The sequence below is a fragment of the Ursus maritimus genome, unplaced genomic scaffold (assembly GCF_017311325.1).
Source record: "Ursus maritimus isolate PB19 unplaced genomic scaffold, ASM1731132v1 scaffold_15, whole genome shotgun sequence".
NCBI lineage: Eukaryota > Metazoa > Chordata > Mammalia > Carnivora > Ursidae > Ursus > Ursus maritimus.
The window spans coordinates 36,438,747-36,451,099 of NW_024423897.1; positions in this window are offsets into that span (position 1 = coordinate 36,438,747).

Below are 12,353 nucleotides of genomic sequence, written 5' to 3' on the forward strand. Positions count from 1 at the left end.
AAGCTTCAGCTAAGTGTTCCTAGCTGGTTAAATCAATATCATGTTCATTTTCTCAGGGAGATTCTGGTCTGAAAGAAAAGTAAGGCAGGCACTTTCATTTCTCCTATAAGTAGAAATGAAATAGAAAATCCCTTTCTTTTTGAAAGTTGGGAGAAAAAGATCACTGCATTTTTTCGCACAGTGCAGGGAAGACTTTCTTAACTTTCTCTTGATCTTTCCCTTCTAGAACATTGTAAAAAAAGATGACTGATAGCTAGGAACAGGAACAGAGGAGCCACTGTTCCTCCCTTTATCTGTTCTCTCTAAACCAGTGGTCCCCAAAGTGTTGTCAGAGACCCTTTCACGGGGTCTGTACAGTCTAAATTATTTTCCTAGTAACATGAAGACATTATTTGTCTTTTTCACTGCCATTCTCTCCTGCGTCTACAATGCAATAGGAAAAAGAGACACCAGACTTTGGGCTTAGAATAAGTCCCCACAACATCCCTGAAGCTCAATGAGAAGAAGAGATTTTAAACTGAGAGGGGGGTGGGCTTGGTCCAGATAAACTCTCAGGAGAAATGTTTCACAGAGGCTGAACGTCTTGGAGGTCTGACACAGGCTTTACTCATAAAAGCTGACTTCTTCAGATTTGGAGGCACAACCCTCCCAACCCAAGCATCTACTCCCCCAGCTATAAAAAAGTACCACCACCGCTTGATGGCGGTACATTCAAATCACACACACAACGTGCAGCCACTTCACATCCCTGGACCATTTCCAAATGCTGTCCTAACGCACTTAAAAAAGTATTTAAAATTAAAATTGAGATTCAAGGAAGGCAGAGAATTTAAAAAAAAATTTAATTAGATTTGCAAAAAAGGAAATTTTACTTTGGCATTTCTATCAATCTGTTCTAATATCATTAAGTAGTCCAAATGCTTTTGAAAGCACTGTTGTTAAGTACTTTATAATAGTTAAATGTTAATTAAATGTACTATTTATTTACTAATCTTGTTCAAAAATAAGGCCTTGCATATGTTAAATGTATAATTCACATTATGGCACATATGGTTGTATAACTCATTTTAAACAAAAAAGACTTTTAACCATCGTGTCTTCAGAAGTAAATAATAGGTTTAATATTTTAAAGTCGGAAACAATTTAATCTATAATTAAATATGTTACAGTAGCTAAGCTTCAGAGTCACAGTGGAAATTCCTTTGTTTCTGTGAAGCTTTAGATAGTTGAGGGAGGAGGCGTGATTCTTTGAACGCAGAGTGCCTTCTTTCCCCTCCAAATACACCAAGTCTCCATCTTTAAACTTATTCTATAACTTCAGAATTGCAGGAGTAAACTTTTGGGGGAAAGATTAACTTGCTAGTCATGCTAGAAAATGTACAGATAATGATTATAATGGGTGCTCTTCTTCTGGAAGCAAAGTAGGAGAGCATAGCCTTTCGAAAATTCCAAACAAATCTCTTCTCTGTGATATCATACGAGGGAACACTGGCACCACGATAGTGAATGGCTTTGCTTTCTCCTGTTCCTCTTTAAGGACAATGGGAAAAAGTTAAATAGACATATTAGCTTTTGTTGAGAGATTAACTGAAAGTGATTACTTGTACTTTTCATGTGACATCTCAGGTGGAGAGCTTGTGAAGTATTTTGTATATATAAATTTGCAGGCAGCCTCTGGAACGAAAAAAAGATGATAAAGGTTATAGACAAGCTCCTTGATTCTTTCAAAAGAAAATGTTTATAGGGAGCTTACTAATGCATACATAAACCTAAGGAGAAAGTTAATTTTTTTTTTAAAAGACGCTTTGAAAAAGGCGATTTCTGAGAACATAATGAGTTTTTGCTTTCCATGTCAATCACTCCATTTCAAACAGGCAGGATTGAACAGCCTGGTGATCCCAGATCCCAGATCAGTGAAGCCAGATTATGCATGTAAAGCTTCCACAGTGCTTGGCACACAGTCAGCCAATATACACGATTAACCATTCTTTTAGAAGGTAAAGTCTGAGGGAATACCTGAACCTCGTTCCCATTCCTTCCTATCCCTTCACTACCTTTTTGCCTACTTCCTTGCCTAAGTGGTGTTAATTGTTTTATTTAACAAGTATTTACTGGGTCTATTGGATGGCAGTACTGTTTTAGGCACTGGCTGACAATGCTGAGCTTGACGCAGCCTGGAAAACAATGAGGGTGGCAGCCATGTCTGCGTGCGCATCGAGACCAGTGGAGGAAGCTGGCGGATGGATGCCCATGGCCAGGCGCCAGAAACCCTCCCCAGGGATGGTAGGACAATTCAGGGGCTGGAGCTTAGGGGTCTCCCAGGGAGAAGAGGGACAGAGGGATCAAAGCAGGCCCTGATTTCACTGAATTCATACCAGAAACAACTGAGACAAAAATCCACTTACCCTGAATTGATCAAACACATTGCTAGTGGATAGGTTTTCCACTATCAGGTGAAATGTGATCTTAAATAGAGGTTAAGATTTCACTCGCTGATTACATGGTCTGGAATATCAAACTTATTCCTTTATTTTACAGTATTTATTATTTTTAGTCCTAAATAAACTGGGAAGCCATCCCACAGCGTAGCTCTGTTTCTCTGATTCCAGATTTTGTTTCCCAGAATCTGGCAGAACGCCTCTAGTACTGATGGTTAACTCTTCAATTTTGGGCATTCAGTGAGTACCTCTTATCTGGCTATTAGTTTTTTGTGTGTCTTCTTCATGAAAATTCCCTTTGGGGTATCCCCTCACATTAGCCAGCCAGAGGGAACACGTGCCTTCTAGTCAAGGAGAATGAAAAATTCAATAATCTCACCAGTGTTGTTGCACAACTCTGGGGGGAAGATACTTAGCTTGTAGTGGGCATGTCAACAGGCTTCCTTGAGTTGTGCCATGTGAATTTCATTGCACAGACAGTGCTCTTTAACGATCTGGGTATATTTCCTTCCACCCAGCATTTCTGTTTGCATATTTTATACTCTTTGTAAACATATTTTTAGTCCTTGCCTAATAATTTTAATACAAATGCCATAATTTACATGCTTTCTTTACTTTTTTAGACAATTAGTACGTTTGCAAGATCTTGCTATTAAAAATATAAATAGATAAACTCTCGTGTACAATTATTCACATTTTGAGTTGTTGCATTAGGATAAATTCTCAGGAATAGGTCAAAGGGTATGGACATTCTCAAGGCTCTTTATACTCAGCTAAAAACTGTTTTCCAGGGATATTGCTCTGATTTACTCTCCTATTAACTGTGCATGAGAGTGGATTTTTCACAGTAACTTTGCCAGCTTGAGAAGGCTCATTTATCAAATAGTAAATTAGCCGAGATTAAGGTAATGAGTGAGCTGGAGGGAGTCAAGTTTTGTGCATTTCAGAAAGACAATTCCTCATTGACATTAACGTACCCAAGGACATTAGAAACATGCTCACCATTTGAACTTATAAACAAAAATTTTTCATAAGAAAAAATGGACAGCATGAGCAAAAATGAGCATTTACAAATGTTTATTATGGTGTTGCAAAATAGTAAAAAATAGAAGCAACTTTAAAAAAATAAGTTTATTGAATAAATTAAGAAATACTTGCATAAAGAAGCATTATAAATCCCTTAAAAATATTGTAGTAAAATATTTAATATGGAATGGTAATGAGATAGTAAATAAAAAATCAACTAATGTAAGTAAAAAAAATTTTTGAATTTTTAAAAACTAGACGTTGATTTAAAAAAAATTATGGAAAAAAATACCAAAATATTAATGGTTGATTTCTGGGTATTTTTGGTTTGTTTGTTTGGTTTGTTCTTCTCAATATGCTTTATTTTGTATTTCATATTGTAAAATATATACTTTAAAGAAGAAGCATATAAAATCTTTATGCCTATAAAACTATAATCATTGGTCCAGAAATTTGGCAAAATCCACTATAATCAACATTAGCATTTTAGATGATTTGTTGCAGTATCAGTCAAAACCATTTATCAGAATCAGCTTCGTTTTTATTCTCTGGAAAAATGGATGTCCTTCCTCAGCTATCCTAATGTGTTGAATATTTTTTTGTCATGCACTTTATTGTAAGTACGAGTGAAGGCTTTATATTTCCCACAATTTTTCATTAGAACTCATAATAAAACAAAACATGACAATGTTTCCATATATATTTTCATATATTTTACCTTGACCAAAGTTTTAAAAATCACCAATTTTAAGAAGGGTTTTAAATAAAAATGGGTTACTCTTGGAGGCCGAGCTGCACAGCTGGGCCATCTCAGCCAGCTCTCGGTCCCAGTGTGTCCCACCCTGTCGCATCTAATCACTGCTAAGTTAGTATACTCCTTTGTTGCTCAAAATGTGTTCTGTTAACCAGGAGTATTGACATCTCCTGGGAGCTTTTGCAAATGCAAAAAACTCCAGCCCCTTTCAAGACCAACTTGATCTAGAAACCACAGATTCATTTCTCCATTTAATTCCTGCACACATTAATGTTTGGGAAGCGCCAGGTCGGGAGTGATGACAAACGCTTTGAATTACCTTCTCCTTTTTGTTGGTTTTGATTGTTGAACTCTATTTAAACCTCACCTTGAAGGTGGAAACAGCTATTATATAATAGCACTTTTCTGCCCAGCTTGAAGTGAATATTTTTTTCTTTGGGGGCAAATGCTGCTGCATGATTTCAAGCCAAACAAATCAAGATAAAGTTTTTCTGGAAAATTCAAAGGGAGAAAAAAAAAAATCAGAAACAAACAATTGCTTAAGCATACCTGTCCCAACTAGTCATATTGTTTGAGTGATAAGGTTCCTTCTTTTTAGCCATAGGTCATATCAAACAAAAACATAGACTCCTTTATATAAGCAATTAATGCATCAGAATTTTATGAATGACATTTTCTACTGGCAGATTCTTTTTGATGAGAGTAAGTTCTTTCAAAACTGTACTTTAAAAAATATGAATATTTGTATTAGAACAATTTAGAAAAATAACATGACACTTACACTCAATACATCTGGTAGAAAACGATATCCCTGAAGAGCAGATGGAAAATTTTCTCCTGAAAAAAATCACAGTTAATAAGACCATCTCTTCAATCCTTGCAAGAATTTCACGATGTGTACACCTGTAAACAGAGTAATAGGGGGAAAGAAAAGGATTATTGTTTTTTTTAGGAGCCTGGGAGAAATAATCAATCTACTCATTTAACCTATGAGGAATAGATAGGTAAAAGTCTCTAAAGCAAATATTTCTACTTATTGTTATATCTTTCCTCAGAAAGATTCTTCTGAACATTCTAAGAAGCTGAATTTTAGGTAGCTAGTCAGCCAACTTTTGATGAATTGAGATGGCCATAAGTTCTTTGACATTCCTCCTTTCAAGAGGTTGGGTCTAAGCCCCTCTCTTTGCTACCAGGATGGCCTTGTAATGGATAGAATGGAGGGAAAGTGACACTGTGCGATGTCCAGGGCCAGACTGGAAGATCAGAAGGCTTGGAACGCAGCCCTATTCAGATGCTTCACATTTGACACCCCTCTCGGGACCCCAAAGCCATGCTGCGAGGAGCCCAGGCCATAGAGAGAGGCCATGGACGAGTGTGTGGGCGACCACCTCCGCTGACAGCCCTGTGAGAGTCGTTGTGACACCCACTGCTGCTGCAGATGCTCGGCGGCCCCAGCCGATGTCTGACTGCAACAGCGAAGCAAGCCACAAGCGAGAATCACAACCTGAACACTTCCCGAATTCCTGACCTCAACATTCCTGACCACAAAATAAAATGGGTGCTTTAAGATGCTGAATTTTTTAGGTCATTTCTTCTACAGCAATAGATCAAACACCAACAAACAGCCACAATCCCTCTACACAGAGACTGTGCTTTCCTATCCTTTGCCCTCTAAATCCCGGAGCAATGACTATTTCTTCAGCACCAATAGTTACCACAGCTTTGTCTGGTTGCCAATAACTTGATGATCTCAGATTACTAAAATGTCTTTTGCCTAATTTCATTTTGTTTTTCAAAGCTTAATAATCCAATTAAGTGGCATGACAACAAAAAAAATAAATTTAGAGAGCAGTGTTGCTAGGATTGAATTTGTAGCATAAAAACAGTAGCTCTGGGTACTCGAGCCCATGAAAATGCTAGGTGTAGGCTAAGAAGAGCAGCTTCTGAGAGGGAAGGCAAACCTGATGACTGAGAGAGCAAAAACATCGCTGCCTACCTTTGCAAGGGGATTTTCTAAATATAAACTTGCACCACAGTTTGTTCCAGAGAATACGTGTTTTCCCAAGAACTTTAACAAACATCCATTTTTGTGAAAACGGGCCAACTATTTTCAACTACTAAATTGTGTTGATTTCCAATGCATGGATAAAAGAACCACTACTTTGAAATTAAAGTGTGTTGCTTAAGCAGCAGGTTAGTTTCAGGCTACAGCTTGGAGTTCTTGACTTCAACCGTAACTTATCAGAAGAAAGGGCTGCCATCATTTTACGCCATTTTTAACCAGAGTTCATTTGTATCTTTCCTGCCCCTGCGAGCTGGCTTCATCTGGGTCCTCTACTCTCTAAATACAAGATATACTAGAGGCTTACAATCTAAACTTGTTTCTTCCTTTAGTACCCACCCAAGCCATGTGTTGGCATATTCAAATAGGGCCTAGAAATCCCAGGTATTGGGACTGGATATGGGTTTTTTAGGGCTGAGAGGTGAAGGGATTTCAAAATGTTATGACGCTCACAAGATCCAGAATAGCCGATTTCTGTTGTGTGATCTGTTGCTCTGTTTTCTCCAGGAGGATCCGTGATACTATATACCCAGTGGGACAAGGACCAAAGGGAAATCAAATCCTCATTTTACTCTTAGCTGGACTACCATCTGATATCATAATATAAGAATCCCCCATAAAGTTAGAATGTGTAACTTGGGCTTAAAGCCCAAGCAGCCCTCTTTTCTCCCACAGGGTCCCTAAATGTGCTGCCAATCCTAGAGTAACGCGATCTCCCCAGGATCAGTAGGAGAAGGAAGGGAAGAAGAAAGGGGGGGGCGGTAAACAGAAGGGGGAATGAACCATGAGAGACTGTGGACTCTGGGAAACAAACTGAGGGCTTCAGAGGGGAGGGGGGTGGGGGAATGGGATAGGCTGGTGACGGGTAGTAAGGAGGGCACGTATTGCATGGTGCACTGGGTGTTATACGCAATTAATGAATCATCGAACTTTACATCAAAAACCAGGGATGTACTGTATGGTGACTAACATAATATAATAAAAAAATTATTAAATAAAAAAAAAAGAAAGAAAGAGGAAGCATGGTGACTAGGCCCTTAGTCAATTTATGAATCTTAACGGTATATATGCAAGACAGTAGGACTCGAATGAGAATAAGATTCGGGTTCGTGCCAACTCACGTTAATTAAGCACACAGAAGCTGGAAGCCAAAGGCCACAAGCTACCACCATATGTTCATTCACAGTGGCCATGCCACCTGGTAAACGTGGCTCGATTGTATTAGCAACTCCAGTCACGTTATCCGCCACACCTCTCCACAAGGTACAGCAGATAACAAGAAGAAGGTGGGGAAAGAGAAGCTTTCCCAGTTTTCCTCCTGTTAGATAAGGTTTTCTTCCTCCTCAACTGGTGAAGCCGGAACTGGTATATTGATCCTCCTCTTCACCTGATAAACGAAGGTAAGATAATCTATATGGCATCGCTGTGAAAATCCTCTTTGTTAGAGGAGTTCATGGCTGTGACAACTTAAGCTTCAGAGGGAGTTTCTTTGATTAAAATATCAATTTCATGGTAAAAAGAAAGTTTTTACAAGTATATATTTAAGGAAATGAGTATTTTTTCCATAGACGGTTAATTATACTGACCACATAAACAGTAATGGCTGGTGTCACTAAGGGATACGATCTTCCACAGTCCCTCGGTCTACAGCGTTTTCACTTGTCCACTTCCTCCCATCAATCTTGAATCTAATCCAGTCACGGTTTCGCCGTGCTTGCCCATGGATGCTCCTCTTGTCGAGGTCACCAGTGAATGCCAGTTTGTCAAACCCAGGTCCTGCGGAAGCTCTGTGTCCATGTGGGGCCACTGCGGTAAAGCAGTAGATGGGTAGCGTGGGATGGGAACCCTGAGCCTGGTTCCCCTTGTTCCTGTGAGGCAGGAAACAGATCTAGGAAGTCCTTCCGTGGGGCAGGCAGAAGGAGGTAAGGCAGGATATGGAGGATAACTCAGAATTGAAAGTCAGTATGGTTGGAGTAGTACAGGTGAGGGGACCCTATAGTAGGGCTGTGAAGTGGACAGACCAAGGGCTTGCACCACTGAGTCTTTGAGGTTCAAGGGAGGTAGGAAGGAAGTGCAGGCAGTAGGGGAAGATGGCCTTCTTTTCTTGCTTCATGTCTCCACCAGCAGACCTCCACTCGAGTCACATTCTTGGCCCCTTCCACCTCATCACTTTTCACCGGGAAAGGAGAAGGAACCGATACGATGCTGAATTGGGGAGAGAGAACTGAGAAAATGTAGTGCATTTCCTCCCTCCCTCTCAGGATCTTTCTACCTGCAGATCACACATTTTGCTCTTCTCTCTTGAGGTAAATGAGGACTGTCTGTGTGTGGGGGAATAAAGGGGGTGCTGCATTTGCCCAGTTGTGCCAATGACGAAATGTCAGCCTGTCCAATTAGGTAGAGAATATTAGCCAACCTATGGGCCACAAAACCTAAGCTATGTTCTGCCATATTCTTTTGGTCAGCAATCTCAATTTCCCTAAGTCCTCTGTTTTTCTCTTAACTGGATCTCAACTGGAGCAGGAAAGAAAGTGTTAGTTTACTAGTCTTCTCCAATCCCAATAGAGATTCTAGATGGCACTCTCAATTGTTTTGCTATACAGGCAACAAGCAATTGGACAATAGAATGAAGGAAAATATGGGATCAATGTGTGTGTGCATGTGTGTTTAAAAGGAGCTACTATAGGGTATTTGTAGGTAATAAGGTTATCTAACAGTAAGGGCAAATAATAGAAGATATAGGGGACAGATGATAATTGCAGGAGCAAAGCCCTTCACTAGACAAGGGAGCGCATGGAAGCTTGTGCACAGATGGAATGACTGCCCTCAGAGGAGAGCAGAGGCTGAATGCCCATGGTAGTAGGAAGGAAAACAGAGATTATGGGTTCAGATATCCGATTGCTTCCATTTTCTCAGTGAGATGGAAAAACAGGGTCATCTGCTATTAAAATATAGACCAAAATGTAAATATTTGGATCTAGGTTGGTTGATTCCATCTAATAATAATTCAGTTTCATCCGGCGTTCATGTGACTTCTTCAACGTCTAACTAAACCTGGAGCCCCTTACCTCTGTATGGAGTCTGGTCTTTCTGGCTCTATATCTATTTATTTTTATGAATATTTATTCTTATTTTAAACAACTTCAAATTCTTTGCAGATGCAGAATTGGTAAATAAATAAACAGATGTAGAATGGGAGAACAAGTAAATAAAATAAATGCACACCAACTGCAAAATATTACAGTTATTCTTTACCGTAAGATTTTTATTAAACTAACAGGGAAGAAGTTTTGCATTCCATCGTATTTCCCTGAGTGGACTTTGAGACCAGCATTGTCCTGTTTGCAGGTCTGTGCTGACAACACGGAACCAAAGACAAATTTGGCCATCTTTTCAGTGTCCCGACACCGGACCTACCGCAAAGGGTCTACTTAAACCGCTACAATGCTTCTTAAACAAACATTTTAGAATGCTAAGCTTTTACTCCTTCTTTTGATGAAGAGTGGCCCAGACAAGGGATGGCCAAGAAACTGGCTCTGTGTTTTATAATATACAAAACAGGGAAAAGAATTTTGAAACAAATCAAAGACATCTGTCAAAGTCATAAGTGGCTAAATCCTCTTCGTCTCCCTCCTACCACAATCTTATATGCTAAAATGCAAGTTAACTAAGGAAAAAATAACAGATTAACAAAAGTGACAAAACCGAACATTAAGTAATTCTCAGTTGCAAAAGTCAAAATGATGAAAGGACAAGTGAAAACAGAGCAAATCAGGTGATAATTGAACATCGTATCCCATTAGGGACACTGGCCCTATGATCGATCATCTATGATAAAAAAGACATATCCTGTGGGAGAAGGCTGAAGAGCAGAGGTATTTCCCTATAGGGATATGAACTCGGTAGAAGGGGCAGGGACTCTCAGAAGCATAACTTAAAGCAATGCTCCCAAATTACTAATGACCAGGAAATTGCAGCACTTTTGAAAAAGGGAAAAGGGATTTAATCAATTAAGACACCGCCTTCATATCAGCGAGAGTCACAAAGAATGAACTCAAATATATAGGTGACAGGTATATCGAACATGCAAAGAATTTTCCATTTATAGTTCCCTTAAGTTCAGATACTAATTTGCTTTTTAATGTAATGACCCATAAAACAAAAATGAAGAAAAATGCAAGAAGTAATGTACTAGAATAATAAAATGATTCAATTGTCAAAATCTGTTTGTTTCCTTGATTTTCTCAATATAAATAATGATCTCTAAACATTATATTCTATATTGTTTATGGTGATATCCAATTCAGACTCCATTGACATTTGATGAAGTAACAGTGTCATGTGAAATGCTAAGTGGGCAAGGTGGTTGATAACTTATACTCTACGGAATCAGAATAACACATTTTCTTCCACTTTTGGGGAGACAAATATATTTGCATCATTGTCTCAGGTCCACAGGCCCACTTCTGTTTATAGGATGAACCTGTCCATTTGATCTTGTCAACTTGTAAACAGTTCCTTGTAAATACTTTTTTGTGCTTTTGGTTTTCAATGCTCACTCACCAAACCTCTCTATTCTTCAGGATGTCTGTGACTTGATCTTCCCTTCGGCTTGTTCAAAGAATGAATATCTTTAACTGAAGCAGGGGAGGACTTGTATCATTCACATTTGTGGACAAGGCTGGCTGCCTCTTAAGTTCCTAAAGTTGTTCGGCTGTGTCTTGATTCACATAAAGTCCGCTGTGAAGGTGATTTAACCATCTCCTGGTTTCCTGTCACAAATTAGAGGCGGTAACAGCATGCTCATTGTAGTTCGCTGTACCCCCAAGCATGAAAAGCATAAGGGGAGGGGAAGTATGGGCAATGAAGCTGCCCATTCATTCCAGTGCCGAGCTTGGGGTTGGGGTGGGAGAAGACCAAGAGCCTAAGAAGGTGGGACAAACACAATTCATTTCATCTGCATTTCTGGTGTGAAGAGCCTTCCAAAATGTAGCTTGCAAATGATTTAGGCTTTCTGAAGAATTTCTTATCTGCCAACAAGCTACAACAGTTTACAAGGAAAGATTTCAAAAACCCTGTGTGTTGTCAGACAGACCTAGATTCAAGTCCTGGCTCTGCCTTCACCAGCTCTGAATTTGGGCAAAGCACTTGCGTATTTAGCCCTGTTTTCTCATGAATCGGAATGTTCACACATAACCGTGTTCCTACTCCTGTTTTTGTTCAACAGTTTTCAAGCTACGTTCTTTAGGAGAGGCCGGGCCTCTGGCTTGATCTAAGGAGATCCTGGTAATTGCTTGGCTCTGCTGGAGATTGTTACAAAGATGCATGTGTTACCCATTTCTAGCCAATAAAACATAAAGCAGTTCAGCTTAGAATTATGAGGACATTTTCCTTGCTCTTGAAACAGCTACCCCTGCCAGCGCCCATCACTGTGGAGGGATGTGATTTTTAGAAATGCGCTAACCATCTTGCAGGCAGAAAGGGTCAAGCTAGAACAGTCAAAGTCTGCATGGGAAGGACGGAAGAAGGAAGAGCCCCTGGAGAGATCCTTGGGTCACCGCATTAACAGAGCTTGAGACTTCTTCTTATGGGAAATAATCCATTCTTGCTGTAGAAGTCAGTTGTATCAGTTTTTCTATGAAACTGGATACCACAAGCCTCCTCACAGATGGACCAAGTCTATAAGATTGGAATTTGAGCACCTGTATCAGAAGTTTTTGAGAAAGGAATAGGAGTAAATATATGTAAGTATTTGTCACAGTGCTTGTCATACTGCACGTGCTTAGTAAATGTCACCACTGCCATAACCGGCAGTTATTATGATTATTATTGTTAATTATTATTATTATCTCCTAATATTTCAGATTAGGAACATTCAGATTAGACAAGTGATTTGTCCAAGGTCACGTAGTGAGCAAGTAGTGAAGAGGTAAAGAGTCTCAAATTTCTAGACTCCTGCAAGACGGTATGCTTTTTGCCTCATTGTGTAGGGCTCCTATGTGAGAGAAGTGTCTCCACTCAGCACCATCACCTTCCTGGGCCCTCAGTGTTATGCAGTTTCTTTTCCACTTTC